Below are 19,759 nucleotides of genomic sequence, written 5' to 3'. Positions count from 1 at the left end.
CCCTCGTAGGGCTCCTTGCTCAGCAGGGAGTCTGCTTGAGATTCTCTCTCTCCCTCTCCCTCTGCCCCTCCCCCAGTGCCTGCGCACCCACCTCTTTCTCTAAATTAAATAAATAAATCTTAAAAAAAAAAAAAAAGGTATTTTAGTGAGTATTCCCATCCAGAACAAATATTGTCCTAGTGAAAATGAAATTTTGGTGAAAGATGAAAAGGCAGTAATTGATTCTACAGATATGCTCCAAACTGTGTGAAATGACATATGTCTCAGCTTACATATTACAGCATTGTTTTAAATATCAAAAGGTTGGAAACTACTCAAATGTCCATCAACAGTGGATTAATCAAATAAATTATAGTACACCCATCAGTGGAATATCATGAAGACCTATAAAAGAAGGAGTGAGTTGTGTACCACTATGGAAAGATCATGAAGATGTATTATAAAGGTAGAAAAGCAAGGCAAAGATGCTGTAAAAAGAGGTGGAGGGAAAGACTATATTTACATATTTGCTTATAAAGGCACAGATTATCTATGAGATGGTCCACAAGAAAACAGTAACTTCCGGGACAGGAGAATGGGGTGACTAGGGAACGGAGATAAGAAAGGGATGACTCCAGAGACACACTTTAGTACCTTCAGAATGATTAATTATGTCAATGTGTTATCGTCTCAAAAATAAATTGGATTAATTTTTTATTTAAGAGGGAAATAAAGTCAGTACTTTGTAGGGTGTGAGTTTATGCATAGGAAATGACATGTCTGTCAATGGCATGAGAAGAAAGCCAAGAAACTATATAAATTTTTTGTTTTTGTCAATTTTGGAACTTTCAAAAGTTTCCAGAATTACCTGTTAGAAATTTTAAACAATTATTTGTGACGAACATATCTGGCCATTTATGATCAGTTGAATCTGTGAGTGTCAAATGGGAAAATAATAAGGACAAGCTGTATTGTTTAATTAAGACTGTATTTTTTCAGGCGGTGTCTTCATCAGAAAATCACATTCACTGTTGTGAATATAGTGGCCGACCTGTCAACACCCATTCAACTCCATCTTTAATATTAGCCGTCACGGGCGCCTGGGTGGCTCAGTGTTAAGCGTCTGCCTTCAGCTCAGGTCATGATCCCAGGGTCCTGGGATCGAGTCCCACATCGGGCTCCCTGCTCCGTGGGAAGCCTGCTTCTCCCTCTCCCACTCTCCCTGCTTATGTTCCCTCTCTCGCTGTTAAAAAAAAAATAAAAATAAAATCTTTTAAAAAAAAAAGTTAGCCGTCACATCGTTGAGTTGCGAGTGGCTGGCGAGATTAATTTAAGCCCATCAATGAATCCCATCTCCCTTACCAGTGTTTACTTGGTTCAGGGATGGACAGCCTGTACCAATCTAGAAAAGTTTTGCATATCTATTAGTTTTCTATTTCTGTTCTAATTTATGGTTCGTTTCTGTTTGCATAGCAACTATATTATCTGTGGTTTTCTTCATCCATGTTTTCAGTTATCGTGGAACTTAGAGAATAGTATTTGTAATGAGATTCCTTGATGGCAAGAGGAATTGACTCATTTTATAAAATACTTCCTCAAGGCCAAGGCAGAGTTGGCAGATCCCCCAGCATGTCTGTAAGAGTACAGTTCTCCATGGTTCCCCTGACATTGAACCCATCTTCCTGGGATAGCACTGGATATTGATTCTATTCCAGAGATCGGCACAGTTTTTCTGTAACAGGTCAGATAGTAAATATTTTGGGCTCTGTGGACCATGTGATTTCTGTCACAACTACTCAATTCTGTCCTTGTGGCCACAAGCAGCCATGAGCAACATGACAAACATGCACTTGGCACCTTTCCAGTAAGTTTTTATTTACAAAAACAGGTTTGGGGCCATAATTGGCTGACCCTTCTTCAATTTTTTTTTTTTTTTACTTCAATCCCTAAGTGGGTCACCCCATTTTAGGGATGATATCCAGAATAGGTTACATTGATATGGAGCTTTTTGTATCTTGTGACGTGATAACCTGGCCTTGTATATTGGGTGGTAGAGACACAAACAACCAAGTTTCTCTGACTCCAAAGTTTGTGTCTCTGCCACTGACTAGAGGTTGTGTAGCCTGGAGCCTCTCTCCTATCTTCATTGTCCCATCCGTGGAATGTGGAGAAGAGTTCTACTTCAGAGGAGTGTTGCAATATAAAATGAAAGTGTGTGTTAAGTGCCTGAATCAAAGAAAATGCTCCCCAAACATAATTTCCCTTCTCCAGGCCCACAGCCACATCTTCCTCTCCGCATATACACACAAGAATTGGACAACACCCCAACTTCATCCACATGTATTTGTAAACCCTCTTTTCAATGGCTCATCTTGGAAATTCAAAATTAATTCTAATTAGCTTCAACTTCAGATGATGCTACTGAAAAAAAAAATCTGTCCGCAATTTCTGGTAATATATTTTGTTTAGATCTTGAAACCTCTTGCGTGTCAGCAACAGCCCGCTATGGTATGTCATCAAAGCATTTAAAAAAGGGCTTGCTTCTAATAACTCTCAAGGAAGTAAAGGAAAGCCATAAAATATACTATCAGATTTCAAAAGGTCATTAATCAAAAGAGATCTTGCGGAAAGAGTAACAAACTTAGATTCAATTCAATGTTTGCAATGATCCTGACTATGCTTTTTAGAATTGGTTTTACGTAAAATCTCTTAGGCAATTCACTTTCAGTGCTGTAAGTAGTGGATTGTGAAAACAATACTACTTGAAATTATTCCCGTTTGAAAAATTAATTAAAAATATGCATATATACCTGAGGCACTAGTGATAGGAAGTACTGTCATATCAGGAGAGCCATTCTGTGTGTTTACTTACTGTATAAACATACTCAGAGACTACAAAATTGAGTATATTTAGCATATACTTTTTTGGATGGGGTATATTTAAGTCCTCCCACAATTAGAAAATGAAAAGAATTTTATTTTCACTAGGAAAATCATTAGAATCAATGCTAAGATGGCTATTTAACATCTGTAAAATAATAATATCTTCAAAGAAATAACATAAAAGCAATACAATTTTAGAAAATAATAGGTACCCCAGTAAATGAGAGAGATTATTGTTCCAAGCATGAAAATTAAGAACTGGGTGTCTTGTCAAGGAGCTCTGGCCTTAAATTCTGGGATCAGAATGCTTCAAAATGTGACTCACTGCATTTGTTTCTTGGTTCATTCATTCACCAAATACACATTTACTAAAAAATTACCATTTGTGAAGTACTATGCTAGGAACATAACTTATTTCAGAGACAAATGTCTAAATAGCTGATTATAATATGCTTTACAATTGCTCCTACAGAATATGTACCAATAAGAGAGCAGTGTAGAGGGAAGGAGTCACGCCAGCATGGCAGGAGAAGAGTGTGGGGAGAGAGGTAGTCAGGGAGGCCAGAGAGATAATGCAAACAGCATTTGCGGCTTGGTATTTTTTGAGGATGAAAAGCCCTGAAATTCTAAACAGAGTGAAAAACATGATGAAAATTAAAAAAGCATAAAGGTCCACTTTGCATCTGAGTATAGTTGTATTTAGTTTGTTAGGACTGAACACGGCTTCATGGTGGAGCGTGGGAAGTTTCACACTATGCTGTGAATCTTGGTCCTTCATCCACTTGGCCAGTGATCCCTTGGCCATCATATGAGTTTTCCTCTCTAGGTCTGTATTTCCAGTGGCTGAAAACCCAGGTGTATTAGTGAGGCGCTTTCAGGGTTCAAGGAGCACAGCACAAGCCATGTCTCTGATCCTGGGTGATTGGAATTTATTACAAAGATCCAAAAGGAAATTAGGAGGCAACAATGGGAAGCCATTTTAACGGAACAATCAGGCCTCAGGAAGAAGCAGAGCATCGTTCATTGCTCTCCAGGATCACAGAGCACTTCCAAAGTCCCCAAAGCAATACGGGGTTGTTGTCACATAGAAGGGCATTCATTATTTCTGCACAAGATCCCCTTCCATTCACGTGATTCAGTTTCTCTTTCCTGTGCTTCTTCCTCCTGTTATTACTGCCCTCTGGCTACTTCTCAGTTTATTTATCTCATGAATTTTATTTACTCATTGCCTCTATTAGCTCATGGAGTCTGCTTGGTCTCTGCTTAGTTTCCTGGCTCCTATTCCGGTTTGCTTGGAGCATATCTCTGTGTGCTCTTGTGCAGAACAGAGTTAATAACAGGCCCAAGACTGGTATTCTTGGAAAGACCTGCTTGCAAGGTTGGCCCTTGCCTAACATCTGAGAGCTTAGGTTTCAGGGGGGTTCTGACTATTTGCTAAATGGTAAGAGGAGCTCGCTCTGCCTAAAATGTTTGTACAAACAATATGGCTTATGCTAAGTACATGCTTTCCTTCTGGCAGTCAGGAAGGAAGAAGACACCCATGTGACCAACCCTCAAAAAAAACCCTGGGCACCGAGTCTGTCATAAGCCTCCCTGGTAGAAAGCATATCATAGCTGTTGTCACAGCTGGTTTCTGGAAGAAAGAAGCTCTTCTTGTGTGACTCCGCTGGGAGAAGACTCTTGGAAGCTTGTACCTTGTTTCCTCCAGACTTTGCCTTATGCACTTTTTCCCTTTGTGGATTTTGCTCTGTATCCTGTTGCTATTTTAGCCATAAGTATGACTGTATCCTGAGTTCTGTGAGTCCTCCTAGCAAATTATTGATCTTGAGATGTTGAGGGTGTGATCTTGAAAACCTCTGACACAACTTTGCTTTCAGACTCCTAAAGAAGGAATATCTTATTCATAGTCCACTCCATAGTACTTATTATAAATCTGACCTCTGGCTGTCTCTATCCTCATGTCTTGTCATTCCCCCACCCCCTGTTCTAGTCACACCAGATTCCTTGCTGTTCCAAACATTCCAAGCATGCTCCGGCTTCGGGGCCTTTGAACTTACTGTTCCCTCAGCCTGTGCCTCCCCCCCCTCCCCCCCCGCCGCCAGATCTGCAGGGCTGTTCCTTACCTCATCTGTTCCCTATCTAAAATAACTGTCCCTTCCTACCCACATGCCTTAACTATCTATCCCTTTATCTAGATGAATTACTCATAGCACTTATCAATATTTTACATTATATTGTGTATTTGTTTATTGCCTTCCTCAACTAGAGTATAACTAAATGAAGGCAGGGATTTTGCTTTGTTTACTGCTCTATTTTTAGTAGCTAGAACAGTGCTTAGCACAAAAAAGGACACAATGTATATTATGTTTGCAGAAGGAATGAGTTAATAAATAATGCATCTCTTACCAGGCTACATTATATGCCCTTGGACAGTGTATAGATGTCTGCCTTTAGGTCAAGCCCTGTGGCAGAGACTGCTGATCATCCATCTGTATCTACTCTTTCCTTATTTTGTAGTAAGAGAACCCTGATTTCTGGCAGGGCACCAGAAATAGCACACTTTCCCAATCTCCTGTGTTGACAGGTATGGCTCTATGACTAAGTGCAGGACAATGAGATATAAGAGCAAGATGGGTGTGCAACTTCCAGGAAGTATCCTTAATTAGAGTGGGTTCTAAGTTTCCTCCCCTTTTCCCTTCCTGTTGGGTGGAATTGGTTGTGATAACCGGAGCTTTGGCAGCTTTGGATCATGAGGCAACCTTGGGAATGGAAGGTACTGTTGTTCAATGGAGCAACAAGATTGAAGAGGCCAGATAATTTAAGGCCAATACCAGTCCTGAAGAACCTACTTCTGGACTTTGACAAGAGTCAGAAATAAACTCCTATTTTGTTTAAACCCAGCCATGTGGGATTTTGTCTCACTTGAAGTTGGTCCTAATCTTAACTAATATAACACTAATTTCCAGTCTGACTTCTTGAAGCCAGGTGGCAGAGTTACACAGTACAAAGCATGAAACCATATGAACTATTTAGTTTGTTTAAAGGAAGCCGTGGGCATAACGGAAAGGCTGGCAAGCAGAATGTTATCCTGTGGCAAATGTCAGCTATGGAAAAGCATTATAATAAGGCCCCCAATGAGTCACACCTTCCTGTATCCACATGCATCTTTGCAATATCATGTTGCCACTCCTTCCATTAAGAGGCAGAGGCTATCTCTCCACCCCCTTGCATCTGGGTTGGCCTTGTGACTGACCTTGACCAATAGAATGTGACAAAAGCAACACTGTGTGAGTTCCAGAGTCTAAGCCGTCAGAGACCTTGAGTGGTTGCAGGCGAGGTCATCAGAAATCCCTCTCAGATGGCCAGCCTACAGAATCATACAAATAAAGTAGTTGCTGTTTTAAGCCACTGTTTTTTAAAAAGATTTATTTATTTATTTGAGAGAGACAGAGATAGACACAGAGACAAAGAGAGAGCACAAGGGGAGGGGCAGAGAGGGAGACAAGCAGACTCTCCATTGAGTGGGGAGCCCGACATGGGGCTTGATCCTAGGACCCTGAGATCATGACCTGAGCTGAAATGAAGAGTCAGATGCTTAACCAACTGAGCCACCCAGGTGCTCCTAAGCCACTAAATTTTGACAAGATTTGTTATGCAGCAACAGATATCTGAAAATTAATCTGAGTGCATATCTGTTTTTTGCTCAAAAAGATCCTAAGACAAGGCTAAATGTAAGTTAAAAGCATTTAAAGTAACTGAGTTTGGTAACTTCTAGAGAAATCTAAAATCTTTAGCTGACCCACTCTGACATTAAAAATTAGGAACACAAGTCTTTATTCAATAATTACAATAAATGTAAAAAAGAAGTAGTAAAGGATAGTAGAAGGAATATTAGATGAGCAATTGGTAAAACTGGGTTATGGTCCTCCTACCATTAATTGGTTTTATGACCTTAAGAGTTGCGTTGGGGCACGTGGGTGGCTCAGTCGGTTAAACATTACTTTTGATTTTGGCTCAGATAATGATCTCAGGATGGTGAGATCAAGCCCTATGTCGGGCTCTGCGCTCAGCACCAAGTCTGCTTGAGATGCTCTCTTTTCTTCCTCCTCTGCCCCAGCCCCTGCATGCACTCTCACTCTCTCTCTAAATAAATAAATAAAATCTTAAAAAAAAAAAAAGTTGCCTAGCCTTTTGGTCTGTCTCATTTTCCTCAGATGTAATATGGGGACCACCTCATTGCTCACTCATTCATTCCAGAATCATTGATTACCCCTAACTATTGGGAGCTACTATCATGAAGAGTGGGATGAAAGGAGATTTTGACTTTCTACTTCTACATTTCTGTATAATTTGATTACAAAATAAAAACATGCACTAGTTTATAATCAGCAAAGATCGTAAAGATGTTGTTATGGGCTAAAGTATGTCTGTACCCAAACTGATATGCTGAAGTCCTAATTCCTAGTACTTCAAAATGTGCCTGTTTTTAAAGATAGGGCCTTTGAAGAGGTGATTAAGTTAAAACGAGGCTCTTAGGGTGAGTCCTAATCCAATCTGACTGGTATCTTTATCAGGAGAGGAAATTTGGGTGCATAAAGAGACACTGGGGATCCATGTGCACAGAAGAAAGACTATGTGAGGACACAGTGAAAAGGCGGCCATCTGCAGGCCAAGGAGAGAGGCCTCTGAAGAAACCATTCCTGCTGACACCTCCATCTTAGATTTATAGATCGTGACAAGGAAAATTTCTGTTGTTTAAACCACCTGGACTATAGTATTTTGTTGGGGCAGCCCTAACAAACTAATACAGATGTCTCTTTCCTATTGAAAAAGAATTAGTACCTTCAATGGATAAAGGGTCCCTACTCTTGAGGTGCTCGTGTTCAAGCAGGGGCAACATTAACCTTTAATACAATGCAGTATGATAAATGCTCTGGTGGATCCACGTAAAGAATAATCTGGGAGTCCAGAGGAGGGGAACCCCACTGGCCGTGGAGAGGGAGACAATGGTGGCTCCAGCAGAGAGAGTTTAGAAAACCTCACCTGTGGGCGAGATGCCATCTTCATGTTGAAGGAAGATTAGGGGATAATAACAATCCTAATTACTGGCCTCTCTGCTGAGCCTCTGTAGTTGGTGGTCATATGGAGCATCGGTCCCACATAAAAATGTCAAGGGTCGGTAAAATCTCAATTAACACACATACACAAACTGGAGAATGGGAATACTGATGTAGTCCATACTCTATTTTACTAAATGAGAATTTTACTAAATGAGATTTTACTAAAATTTTTTTACTAAATTTTACTAAATTTTTTACTAAATTTTACTAAATGAGAACGGGAATACTGACGTAGTCAATACTCTATTTTACTAAAAAAAAAAAAAGATATTTAAAATGCTATCTACCATCCTTACTGTATCGTTAAAGATATTTTAACCTAAAAAATAGAAAGGACATTATCTCATAATAAAAAACAACCCCTTTAGCTTTAAATTACCTGCATAGACCTTAGTTTTTGCACTGCACATACATTAGTAGTCTTAGCCAGCATTTGATGGCCACTAGAGTTTCAATGCTACTTTTATCAGGCCAGGTATGAGCACCATATTTGATTTCTTTATATGGCAAAAGCTCCTGGGTTTTCTCTGAAGTCTATTATTTTCCATCTTCCATAGAAACAGATGACACTAGATACATGGCTACTTGGCTAAAGAGCACATCTTTATCCTCTTTTCACAACTAGATATGATTATGTGGCTAAGTTTCAGCCGATGGGATATAAGCTGAAGTACTGTGTTATTTCTGGGTCATTTCTATCTTAAAAGATAAGCCCCTTGCCTCAGAGTTCCTCTCTTTTCCTTTTTCATAGGTTGGAAGACTGAATGTGCCCACAACCTAACTTTGACCATGAGGATGAAGAGATCACCTCAGGGAATAGTGAAGCAATAATAAATGGAAGGAAGGTGCATCCTGGAGTGACTTTTTCCTGCCAAGCTGGATTGCTCAACTTCTCGTAACATGAGAAGGATATGAACGTCCAGGTTATTTAAGCCTCTGCATGTAGATGCATACTTTTTGGTTTCATTTTTGGGACAGCTTAGTCTTTGCCCTAATAAGCAAGTGTTGCTTTCTCTTGCTTTTAGCATATTTGCTTTCAACTTTCCCTTCAGAAGTTTCCTGCTACTTCTATGTATCCTGCCCACATGGGAAATGTGAACTATTAGGTCACCAGAGAAAGACACTGACATCATATTCTCCTATTTGGTGTGGAATTCCCCCAGTGAAGAAGGCCAGTTGCTTTCTTAGTACTCTTGCATAGCATTTCCCGTAAGTCTCCACCTCGTTCCCTTCGACCTACTTAGATGACAGTTAAGGGAATCATTCCCACGGTGGATTGGCTGCTCTCCCTCAGGACTCCTCACCCTGCCTCTATCACTTCCCCTTTCTATCTTCTGAACACTGCCTCTTTTACTTGCCAGAGAACTAGATCATACACATCCTCCTTCAAATCATAGACACTTTCAACCAATAGTTATTGAACAATTACTTCATAAGGTACAACCGAAAATGATGACATAGGGAAAGTACCTGGCTTTTCAGTCTACTTGGCAAGAAGAGATAAATAAATTGGCAATTATTATTATTATTTTTTAAAGATTTTATTTATTTATTTGACAGAGAGATAGACAGAAGAGCACAAGCAGAGAGAGTGGCAGAGGGAGGGGGAGAAGCAGGCTCTGCACTGAGCAGGGAACCCGATGCGGGACTCGATCCCAGGACCCTGAGATCATGACCTGAGCCGAAGGCAGACGCTTAACCATCTGAGCCACCCAGGCGCCCTAAATTGGCAATTATAAATTAAAATGAAAAGTTTTATAATTCAAATAAGTGTAGTGTGTCATGGGAACACTTAGAAGAGGCATCTAACCCAGCGTTTGTAGGAGGGAGTGTGGTCAACAGTTTAGGTATCGAAAAAGGTGAAGTAAGTGTGTACATTGGCTGGATAAAACCGTACACCTGTTGGTTAAGAATAATACATAATTTTAAAACTTCAAATAACTTTGAGTATATAAAATAAAAAGTGAAAGTTCTTCCCACACACATTAATTTTAATACCCACTGTGATTTGTTAATATTTGATGCGTGTTCTTCCAGATAAATAGATATGAAAATAGATACACCAATATATATCCACGTAGGGTTTTATTTTTCAAAAATCTGATCATAGTATACATATTGTTACACAGCTGCTCATTTTCCCCACATAATCTTTTTTATCATGTGCATATATTTACCTCATTTTAAAAATAGCTGATAGACTTCCCTACTAATTAGTCACTAACTTATTTAATAACTCTCTTCTCCTTTGACATTTAGGTTGTTTTCCATTTTTTTTGCCCCTTCAGTAGTAGTGTTTCAAGGAACATTCTATCCATTGGACCCAGCGATAAATATTAAGAGGAAAGAATAACAATCTGAAGATTCTGTATCTGCCCCAAATATCATATGATTATGAGAAAAAAAAAATTTGGTTATGTAAAGTATCAGAAAGTTACCTTCTGCTTTTCTTTCCAGGGAATTTACTTGAGGAATCACTCTGGCAAAATCAAAATCAAAGTAAAACTATATTTCAGGGAGATTTGAAGTGTATAAAAACACGAATGAGTAATCAACCCAATACAATTTAAAAGACCAGAATAGACGATCAGAGCATGGTTCCTGAATAGAGAACTTAAATATTATAAAGAAATTGATATTTCCCAAATTAAGATTTAGGGCTTCTTTTGATTCCAAACAAACCCTAAGAGGAGCCTGTTTTTGAATCATGACAAAAATTTCTAGAAAAGTAAGTAAGAATGGTTAAAGAATACTTATAAAAAAGAGGCTGGAGGTTGGCATTTGCCTTATCATATGCTGAAGAATTATAAAGATGCCATTGTATTTAGCATTGTAAGTACTGAGAATAGCCAGATAAATTGGTGACTCAGAAGTAATATCCTGGAACGAGAACTTATAAAATATAGAAAGATAATTAGGTAACATATTTTAAAGAAATTACAAACTTAAGGATAAGGAATTGTTTCTTTAATAATGTGGAGAAGAAGGAAATTTTGATGACTATTTTGTTAGAACTGCATCACAGCATACATCAGATAGATTAAAGAGTTAAAAATTCAACCATAAAAAATTGGAGAAGGTATAAAAGAAAGATTATATCTTCCCTTCCTGATGAAAGGCTCCCTCAAGCAAAAAAAACCAATACAAAAAGCCATAGGAAAAAGATAATAGATTTGACCATATAAAAGTTACTGTAGTTCAAAGAAATATAGAGAGACAAAAGGAGAAGGCAAATCACAAACCAGAAAGATATATACAACACACACTGCAAAAAACAGGGTTGCTATCACTTGGCAAAACTCCAGTACTGGTTAAATCCAAATCTCAGCCTAGTCTGTGCCCAGACCTTCACAGATGAATGTGTCTGATTTAAAAAACAAAACTAGGGCGCCTGGGTGGCTCAGCTGGTTCAGCGACTGCCTTCGGCTTGGGTCATGATCCTGGAGTCCTGGGATGGAGTCCCCGCATCGGGCTCCCGGCTCGGCAGGGAGCCTGCTTCTCCCTCTGACCCTCTCCCCTCTCATGCTGTTTCTCTCCCTCTCTCTCTCTCAAATAAATAAATAAATAAAAATCTTAAAAATAAATAAAAATAAAAAATAAAAATAGAAAACAAAACTATGTGCAGTGGCCTAACTCTAAATTTACTGTTAATTGCCTTCAAGTGAGCAGTTAGTCCTGTTGTAAAACTGTAATACATTTCCCTAGTTCACTCACTCTCCCACGTTCCCTGACAACTATTTCATACCCCCTTCCACACTTCAAGCTTCCAGCATCTTCTCCCCATCTTTACTCTAAATGGATGATCTTGCTTATTTCACTCAGAAAGTAGTAGCATTAAGGGGGGCACATGATGTGATGACCACTGGGAGTTATACACTACTAATGAATCATTGGACACTATATCAAAAACTAATGATGCACTATATGTTGGCTAACTGAATTTAAATAAATGAAAGCAAGCAAGCAAGCAAGCAAGCAAGCAACGAGAAGAGGATTTCCACATACCCACACCACCATGTCACCCCACCCACTAGCATCTCCCCTCCTGTTCCAGAAGAATCTTCTATGCTCCCATCAACACTTTCACAGGGTCTCTCACTCCCACCCCCTCTCACCTACTCAAGGACAAGGATGTGTCTCCAGAAATTCCCTCTATTTACTGAACCATTCTCTTCAGCCCACAGTCATGACATTATTTTTCACATCTTAAAAAAAGTCTCTTTTGGGATGCCTGGGTGGCTCAGTCGGTTAAGCGTCTGCCTTCGGCTCAGGTCATGATCCCAGGGTCCTGGGATCCAGTCCCACAATGGGCTCCCTGCTCAGCGGGGAGCCTGCTTCTCCCTCTGCCTGCCGCTTCCCCTGCTTGTGCCCTCTCTCTCTGTCACATAAACAAAATCTTAAAAAAAAAAAAACCACTCTTTTGTCCCACTTTCCTCTTAAGTTATTGTCCTTTTGCTCTGCTTTGCTCTGCAGCGATCCCCCTCGAAGGAGTTGTGTATACTTGTTTTACCATTTCCAATTCCTCGACTTGCATTATCTCTTGACTCAATCCATTCAGGCTTTCACCCCCACCAACTCCAGTGCAACTGCTCTTGTCAAAGTCAGCCATGACTTTCATTTTTGCTAAGCCTAATGATCAACCCTGGGTTTTATCCTGCCTGATCTATCAGCAGCATTTGACACAACAATCACCCCTTCTTCCCAGAAACATTCAGTTCACCTGGCATCCAGGACACCAGTTTCCTTCCTGTGTTCTTCCTGCCTCACAGCTTTCCTTGTCTAACATGGCCCTCCTGATCTTTCCACATTCCCCCAGCTGTTCCACTTGGGAGTCTTCACCATTTCAGTGAATGATAACCTTCTTTCCAGTTGCTCAGACCAAAAATCTAGTAGTCATATTTGATTCATCTCATTTTCCCATACTCTGCTTATAACCAGACAGTAAACCTGTTGGCTCTCTCTTCAAAATGGATGTGGGTATTTATCACATCTTACCAACGTCACTGCTCCCATTCTTGTGCAAGCTACAACGTATCTCAAGTGGATTAATAAAATAATCTTTTCACTGTTCTTCCTGCTTCCACCCTTGCTCCTTTTGTTCTTCACCCCACAGTCAGAGTGATCCTTTTAAGTCTGATTAGCTTGTTGGGTCTTTGCTCAAAACGTTCCAACAGAGTCCTGTCTCAGAGTCCAACTCAGTGTCCTCCTGTATGATATGCCCCCTCTCCATCCTCATCCTTTACACCTTCTCCTTGCTCACTCTGCTTCAGTCACAGCAGCCTGCTTACTGTGCCTGGAAAAAGGCAGGCAGCCTGAGCCTTTTCAATAGGTCCCTCCTCTCCTTTTTATCTTTACTCAAATATCACTTTCCCTGCCCACTGTAGTCGTTCCTGTTAAATCCCTATCCCATCCCTTGCTTCATTTTTCAACATACTATTCATCACCCTCTAATATACTATATAATTTTATGTATTTTGTCTATTGTTTCTGTCTACTCCCATTAGGATGCAAGCTCCATGAAGTTAGGGATTTTTGTTTGTATTATTATTATTTTTTTTACTGATGCAGTCTCAGTGCTGGCACATTGTAGTTGTTCAATAAAGGTTTGTTGAATAAACTAATAAGCTATGTTTAATGAACATACAAAGAGCAAAAGGGAGTATAAGTCTCTCAAAATTCCTAAAATGTCAATTGACAATACCTGTCAGAGTTCTTAACTATACATTCAGTAATTTCACTTCTAGAAGCCTATCTCAGTACAGGATTTCCCAAGCTAGAATAAGGGAAATACTGTTCCAGAATAGGTATGCAGAAAATAAAGAAAATACTCTGAAAAAAAAAAAGTGTCTTCTAACCTGCTGTGGCTCTGATTTGGTGGTACACTGAGGGGTTTTAGCATATACTGATGCCCGAGTTCCACCTTTAGAGATTCTGATTTCATTGTTTTGACTGTTGTCCCCTTTGTCATGATATTAGCAGCCTATAATGATTATTATTGAGAGCCTTAATTCATTAGGGGCTGTAGCAGTACTCTTGTTCACATTTCTGGGCATGTATATATATATATATATACATATATATATACACACACACACACACACAAAGAAGGGGTTAGAGTCCATTATCTGTAAACATTCTTCCAACTGGGACACTCCATGTTCACATGGAAAATGCTCGTAATTAGAGGTTTGTATGGAAGCAGTGACTGTTTCTTCCAGGTGGTTTATTGGTATATGTGTGTGCTTGCATGTGTGTGAAAGGAGAGAAAGCATGTCAGCTGTACAGTGCTATAAAATAAGAAAAGATATTTATTTTTACTACAGAGAAGCCAAGAGAATAAGTAGAACTTCCACAAAGAGTCACCAAGCCCTCCACCGCCACGCACGGCAGACGTGACCCTAGTGGAACCTGTTACATGCCTCTTGTCGGGCCAGCTATAAAGCACATTAAGGAACAGGATTCTGAGAGCAGGAGAATTGGCTTTTAAAATTATCAATGATTTATTTATTTTTAGATATGTCTTAGCCTACTTGGGCTGTTCTACCAGAATACCATTGAATGGGTGGCTTATCAACAACAGAAATTTGGGGTGCCTGGGTGGCTCAGTCGGTTAAGCGTCTGCCTTCGGCTCAGTTCATGATCCCAGGGTCCTGGGATCGAGCCCCACATCGGGCTCCCTGCTCAGCGGGAAGCCTGCTTCTCTCTCTCCCACTCCCCCTACTTGTGTTCCCTCTCTCCTGTTTCTCTCTCTGTCAGATAAATAAATAAAATCTTAAAAAAAAAACAAAAAACAACAGAAATTTATTTCTCACTTCTTTGGAGACTGGGAGGTCCAAGATCAAGGCACTGGCAGATTCGGTGTCTGATGAGGGCCTGCTTCCTGGTTCACTGATGTCCGTCTTTTCTTTGTGTCCTCCCTTGGCAGAAGGCGTGAGGGAGCTCCTGGGGTCTCTTTCCTAAGGGCACCAATCCCCTGCATGAGGGCTCCACCTTCTTATCTAATCACTTTTCAAAGGCCCTATCTCCAAACTCCACTTTACATTGGGGATTAGATTACAACACAGGAATTTGGGGTGGCACATGAACACTCCCTCTCTAGCAACGTAGGACAATGAGAAACATCAGCAAACAGTGCAAGTAACTCTTTTTCATCATCTAGACACACAGTATGGAAAGGACTTCTGACCCTACAGAACTTGGGTCAGCTCTCTGGACGTGTGATTTATAGCCTTCTCTACAATATCTCTTTAAGTATGATGATTAGGATACATACTCCAATGAGATAAATCTGCCAATAAAGAAATAATTTTGTTTTATTCATTCTGAGTTAGTTCAGTTGCCACTAATAATTTGCTTTCTCAGCTGAATAAACAATAAATTCAGGCAGCTAGTTAGATGTATGGTGCACTTGAAAGAAAGTTTTTAGAACACAGAAACCAAAGCTGTTCACACTATCATTAAAAAGATAATAGCTGAGCTGAATTAACCTACTTAGGGATGCATTTCTTCCCAAGAGAAACTACAAAGTTATTCCTCACCAGCGGACTTCACTGCCCCCACCACAATTAGACATTAGGGATTAAATAACCTGGTGTTGCACTTACCACTGTGAACTACAAAGCCGTCAAAAAAATCCAATTACCCACTTAGATAACCAAAGAAGTGCACTTGTAAGGGCAAATAGCCTGTTTTATAGAAAAAGTTATTTTATGTAACACTTGGTTTTAAATCCCAGGTCTGTAACTTATTATAAAATGAGAAAATTCACTTCCAAAATATTAATTATTAAATAATATATTAATAAGTATCAGGTGCTTATAAGTATAAAATGCCTGGCACATAGCAAAGGCTCAGTGTGTATTAGCATTTATCATTATAGGGATGATTTGTGGGCTATGTTGCAAATACTACTAAACATCACTTATGAGTCTTTTGGTTAAATCTTTTTAAGAAGATTAAGGCCATTTCTTTTTGACCTCGCCAATTATGTTACAAAGTAGATTACCTCTGTAATGTGAGAACACTGTAGTTCTTGTTAATTTTTTATTGTTAGTTTCACCACACAAGATGTCTAGTTTCATAAAGAACTTGGTCAGCTATTTTACTGATGTAATAGTTTTGAATAGATGGATAGTGCCACAAAAGTGAAAATGATTTTTGTGATCCCAGAAACCAGAACGTGGCAGTGAGCATGGGTATTGGGTGGTGGCAAAATTTACAGGAAAACCTTCACCAGTGAGGACGCAGATAACCAGACCCTTCTGTCTAGGATTCTAATGGATACCCTTCTTATTGTCCTGGATCTCGCTAAACTTTTTTTTTTCACACAGGATAGTGATGTTGAGGTTCTGGCCATAATCTTCTCATGACCTCATAGGTTTATGTTTGGTCTCTGAAAATGAGGAAGGCTTGAAGAACAACAGTCTTAGAAGGAAGAAGACCATGAAGTAATCTTGTGAATGTAGTAAAGAATCAGCAGTATAATCATCATGACCTAACTGGCTGGGCCTAGTGAGCAGGGATCTCTTTGTTTATTTTGCTGAATTGTATATTAGGAATGATTGAGTGGCAATAGTTGCTTTTCTAGACATCCTCTTTCTCTTTTTATTGACCACCACCCTTGAGGGGTGATTGGGGTTAGTTGAAACCAACTGATCTGGATTGAAGAGTTCCTGCACTGTCCACACCATTTTGTTTTTCAAGGTTGTCTTTAGTTTTGGTGAATGAGAAAGCACTTGGTTGCCATTTCCTTTCTGAGAACAGCTGAGTTAGTAGGGGAGGAAGTAGATGTTTGGCTGAGTTCTCTTCTATGGGGTTAGGGCAGGGCTGGGCTGCTGAGCATCAGCTTCTGCTTTTGTGGGGCTTGGTTTCCTGGTTCCTCTTTATAAATGTCAGTAAAATAAGTCTGAGCAGCCCTCTCTAATCTCCTTTCTGGGAACAAATGATTGAGGGTACAAGGAGTGGCCAACTTGCTTTGTCGAAACTCTTGGCCAAGATTGTGCTCAACATTCTTAACTGGTCTCCTATCTTTGCTAATCTTTTTAAGATCTCGTCAAACCTTTAAATAATAATAATAAAAAAAAGGTCTGGGCGCCTGGGTGGCTCAGTTGGTTGGGCGGCTGCCTTCGGCTCGGGTCGTGATCCTGGAGTCCCTGGATCGAGTCCCGCATCGGGCTCCCTGCTCGGCGGGGAGCCTGCTTCTCCCTCTGACCCTCCCCTCTCTCATGTGCTCTCTCTCTCTCATTCTCTCTGTCTCAAATAAATAAATAAAAAAAAAAATAAAAAAAAAAAAAGGTCTGATTTAAATATTTCTTTTGTGAGGGATGCCCGGGTGGCTCAGTTGGTTAAATATTGCTTCTGTGAGAATGTTTTTGCCTGTGTTGAAGAATATAGCTTTGAGGAAAATCTAAATGAAGCAACAAGTGCTTCTAGATAAACTTGGTAGAATCAGAGCTTCTGATCTTAAGTGGGAGTCTTTGGGAGCCCTGAGGTTGGATGTGGTTCTGCCATTAACTGCCATGCTTCATCATTTGTTTTATTTGATGTTGAAATCATACTTATAATATTATTTTACACTACTTCCCAGCATTACATCAGTGTTTTTGGCTCTCTGGGCCTTATTTGTCCATGAGATGCAAGCTTCGGCTTCCTTAAGAATGTCTCTCTCCTGCTAATGTGATTATCTCTGAAACTCTTCTCAGGCTGTATTATATCTATGCCACTTCTTTGCAGATGTTTGGGAAGTGGTGGTTGATCTAAAAATACTCAGTTAAGAATCAAGAAAAAATCAAGGCTTCTGCCATGCAAATTCTCTGACTCTTCTCAACATTTCTGTTACCATCATGAAGTTAATTAGGTGATTCTTTAAAGTCCTACAGATATATTTTACTGCTAAAACGCTTAATTCTACCACTGCAATTTAAGTCTAAAAAAATTACCTTTAAGCTGGAGGGTTCTTGTTGGGGGGGTGGTGGTTGTCAAGATTGCCTAGATTCAAAACCGAGTTTAGCCATTCTCTAGCAATGTGGTCTCTGGTGAGTTTCATCATCTGTGAAATGGGGATAAAAATTAGCAGTCACCACATAGGATTGATGAAAGGATTAAGTAATCACAGTTTAAGCTACTATTGTTTTTCTCTTCCTTAATAATAAAAAATAAGGGAAATATGTATTGAATATTTACTATTTCCTAGGCACTAGTCAGACAATTACCTCTGATCCTATGTAATTCTCTGAGGCAAGCATTTTTTTATTTTTCAGATTATTAAATTATGACTACAAAGTTTAAGTGTCCCAAAGGTCACACTCTAAGGTGTCCGAGCCCAGGTTTGTTTCTAGAGGACATGCCCCTTCTCACTACATGAGGTAAAGAGATAAAGGAAACTTTTTATTCTTTTTTTTTTTCAGATTATAATGTTTCAGGGTTTCCCACTACTGTTACATGATTTTTTTGGATGTATAAAAACAAATTGACAGCACATAAAAAGGCACAGAGGAAACTTAAAATGCACATTACTAAGTGCAAGAAGCCAATCTGAAAGGGTACATAGTATTTGTTGCCAACTATACACATTCTGGAAAAGTCAAAACCATGGAGACAGTGAAAAGATCTGTGGTTGCGAAGGGTTAGGACAGAGGGAAGGATGAATAGGTGGCACACATATCTTTAGGGCAGTGAAACTACTCTGTATGACACTATAATGGTAGATATAAGTCATCACACATTTGTCCAAACCCATAAAACGTACACCACCAAGAGTGGGCCCTAAGGTAAACTATACACTGTGAGCCATAATGATGTGTTAATGTAGGTTCATCAGCTGTAACAAATGTACCACTCTGGGCAGGGAGGGGGGCGGATACTGATAATGGAAGAGGCTAGGAATGTGTTGGAGTGGGGATATACGGACATCTCTGTACTCTTAAGTTTTGCTATGAATCTAAAACTGCTCTAAAAATTTGCCCATTAAAAAAAAGCACAGAGAAAATTGGGAAAGGGATATAATGTGAGAAGGAAAGGGTAAGGAAAAATAAATTTGTAAAGGAATTTAACTACTATCTACCTGCCTAGTATTAGAGTGAAAAGTGCAAGAGCAGGTCAGATGATTTGTGCTCAAGTCCTGCTGGCTTCCAAGTTCCTGGTTGACCTTCAGCAAACTACCCCACCCTTCCGGACCTCAATTTAAATATGCTTAAAAAGAAGTGGTTAAATTGATCTACAGTTCTCTTCTTGGGCTAAAATTCCAGCTTTAGGAATGAGGACCCATCCCCGACTGTTTTTTTTTTCCTTCCATCCCCACCAGCCACCCTGGCCTAAACCTATATTCAACATCACGCTTTTTTTTTTAACGTACCCACTGGGTGCTAAACACAGCCACTGTTCCTTGGAACCGCTGGGACAAAGGGATTAAAGGGCTCGGGTGGAGGGCTGAACTCTGAGCGAGAAAAGAGCAAGAAAAACCTAAAGCAGCACAGTGAGCACTAGAAGCCTGCAAAAGGAAAATTACAGGGCAAAGGGGACGCGGCGCAGCGACGGCGGAAGCGGGGAACGGGCGGGGCGGTGCCGAGAGCCCATTGGAAGGCTAAGGAGGCGGGGCTCGAGCTGACAGCCGGCGAGGAGGGAGGGAGGCTGCGCGGGCGACGCCGGCCGGTTCCGGACCCCTCGCTTCCCTTCCTACAACCTGGGCGAGCCCGGCGACGGGCGTGCCGACGCCACGTGACGTCATAAGGGGCGGGGCGGCCGGGGTGTGGGGTCCAGCCGGCGCGCGGGCGCGTTCA

General features: G+C 40.2%; 2 long non-coding RNA genes across 2 annotated transcripts in view; one reads left to right on the top strand and one right to left on the bottom strand.

Moving 5' to 3' along the window:
• Positions 1-9,507, top strand: part of LOC115944685 (uncharacterized) — a 38,777-nt gene extending 29,270 nt beyond the window's left edge. The window contains exon 4 of the long non-coding RNA XR_014143450.1: positions 8,734-9,507. This is a non-coding gene — a long non-coding RNA (uncharacterized LOC115944685). The remainder of the gene's footprint in view (positions 1-8,733) is intronic.
• LOC115944684 (uncharacterized) lies at positions 4,961-19,687 on the bottom strand. The gene is made up of 4 exons (XR_004079211.2): positions 19,336-19,687; positions 17,921-18,030; positions 14,795-14,938; positions 4,961-6,229 (listed from the first exon to the last, which is right to left on the bottom strand). It is a non-coding gene; the product is annotated as an uncharacterized LOC115944684 (long non-coding RNA).
• Positions 19,688-19,759: the final 72 nt, after the last annotated feature.

The sequence above is a fragment of the Leptonychotes weddellii genome, chromosome 3 (assembly GCF_054177405.1).
Source record: "Leptonychotes weddellii isolate Sample4059 chromosome 3, ASM5417740v2, whole genome shotgun sequence".
NCBI classification, from domain to species: domain Eukaryota; kingdom Metazoa; phylum Chordata; class Mammalia; order Carnivora; family Phocidae; genus Leptonychotes; species Leptonychotes weddellii.
This window is presented reverse-complemented; position numbering and strand designations above follow the sequence as displayed.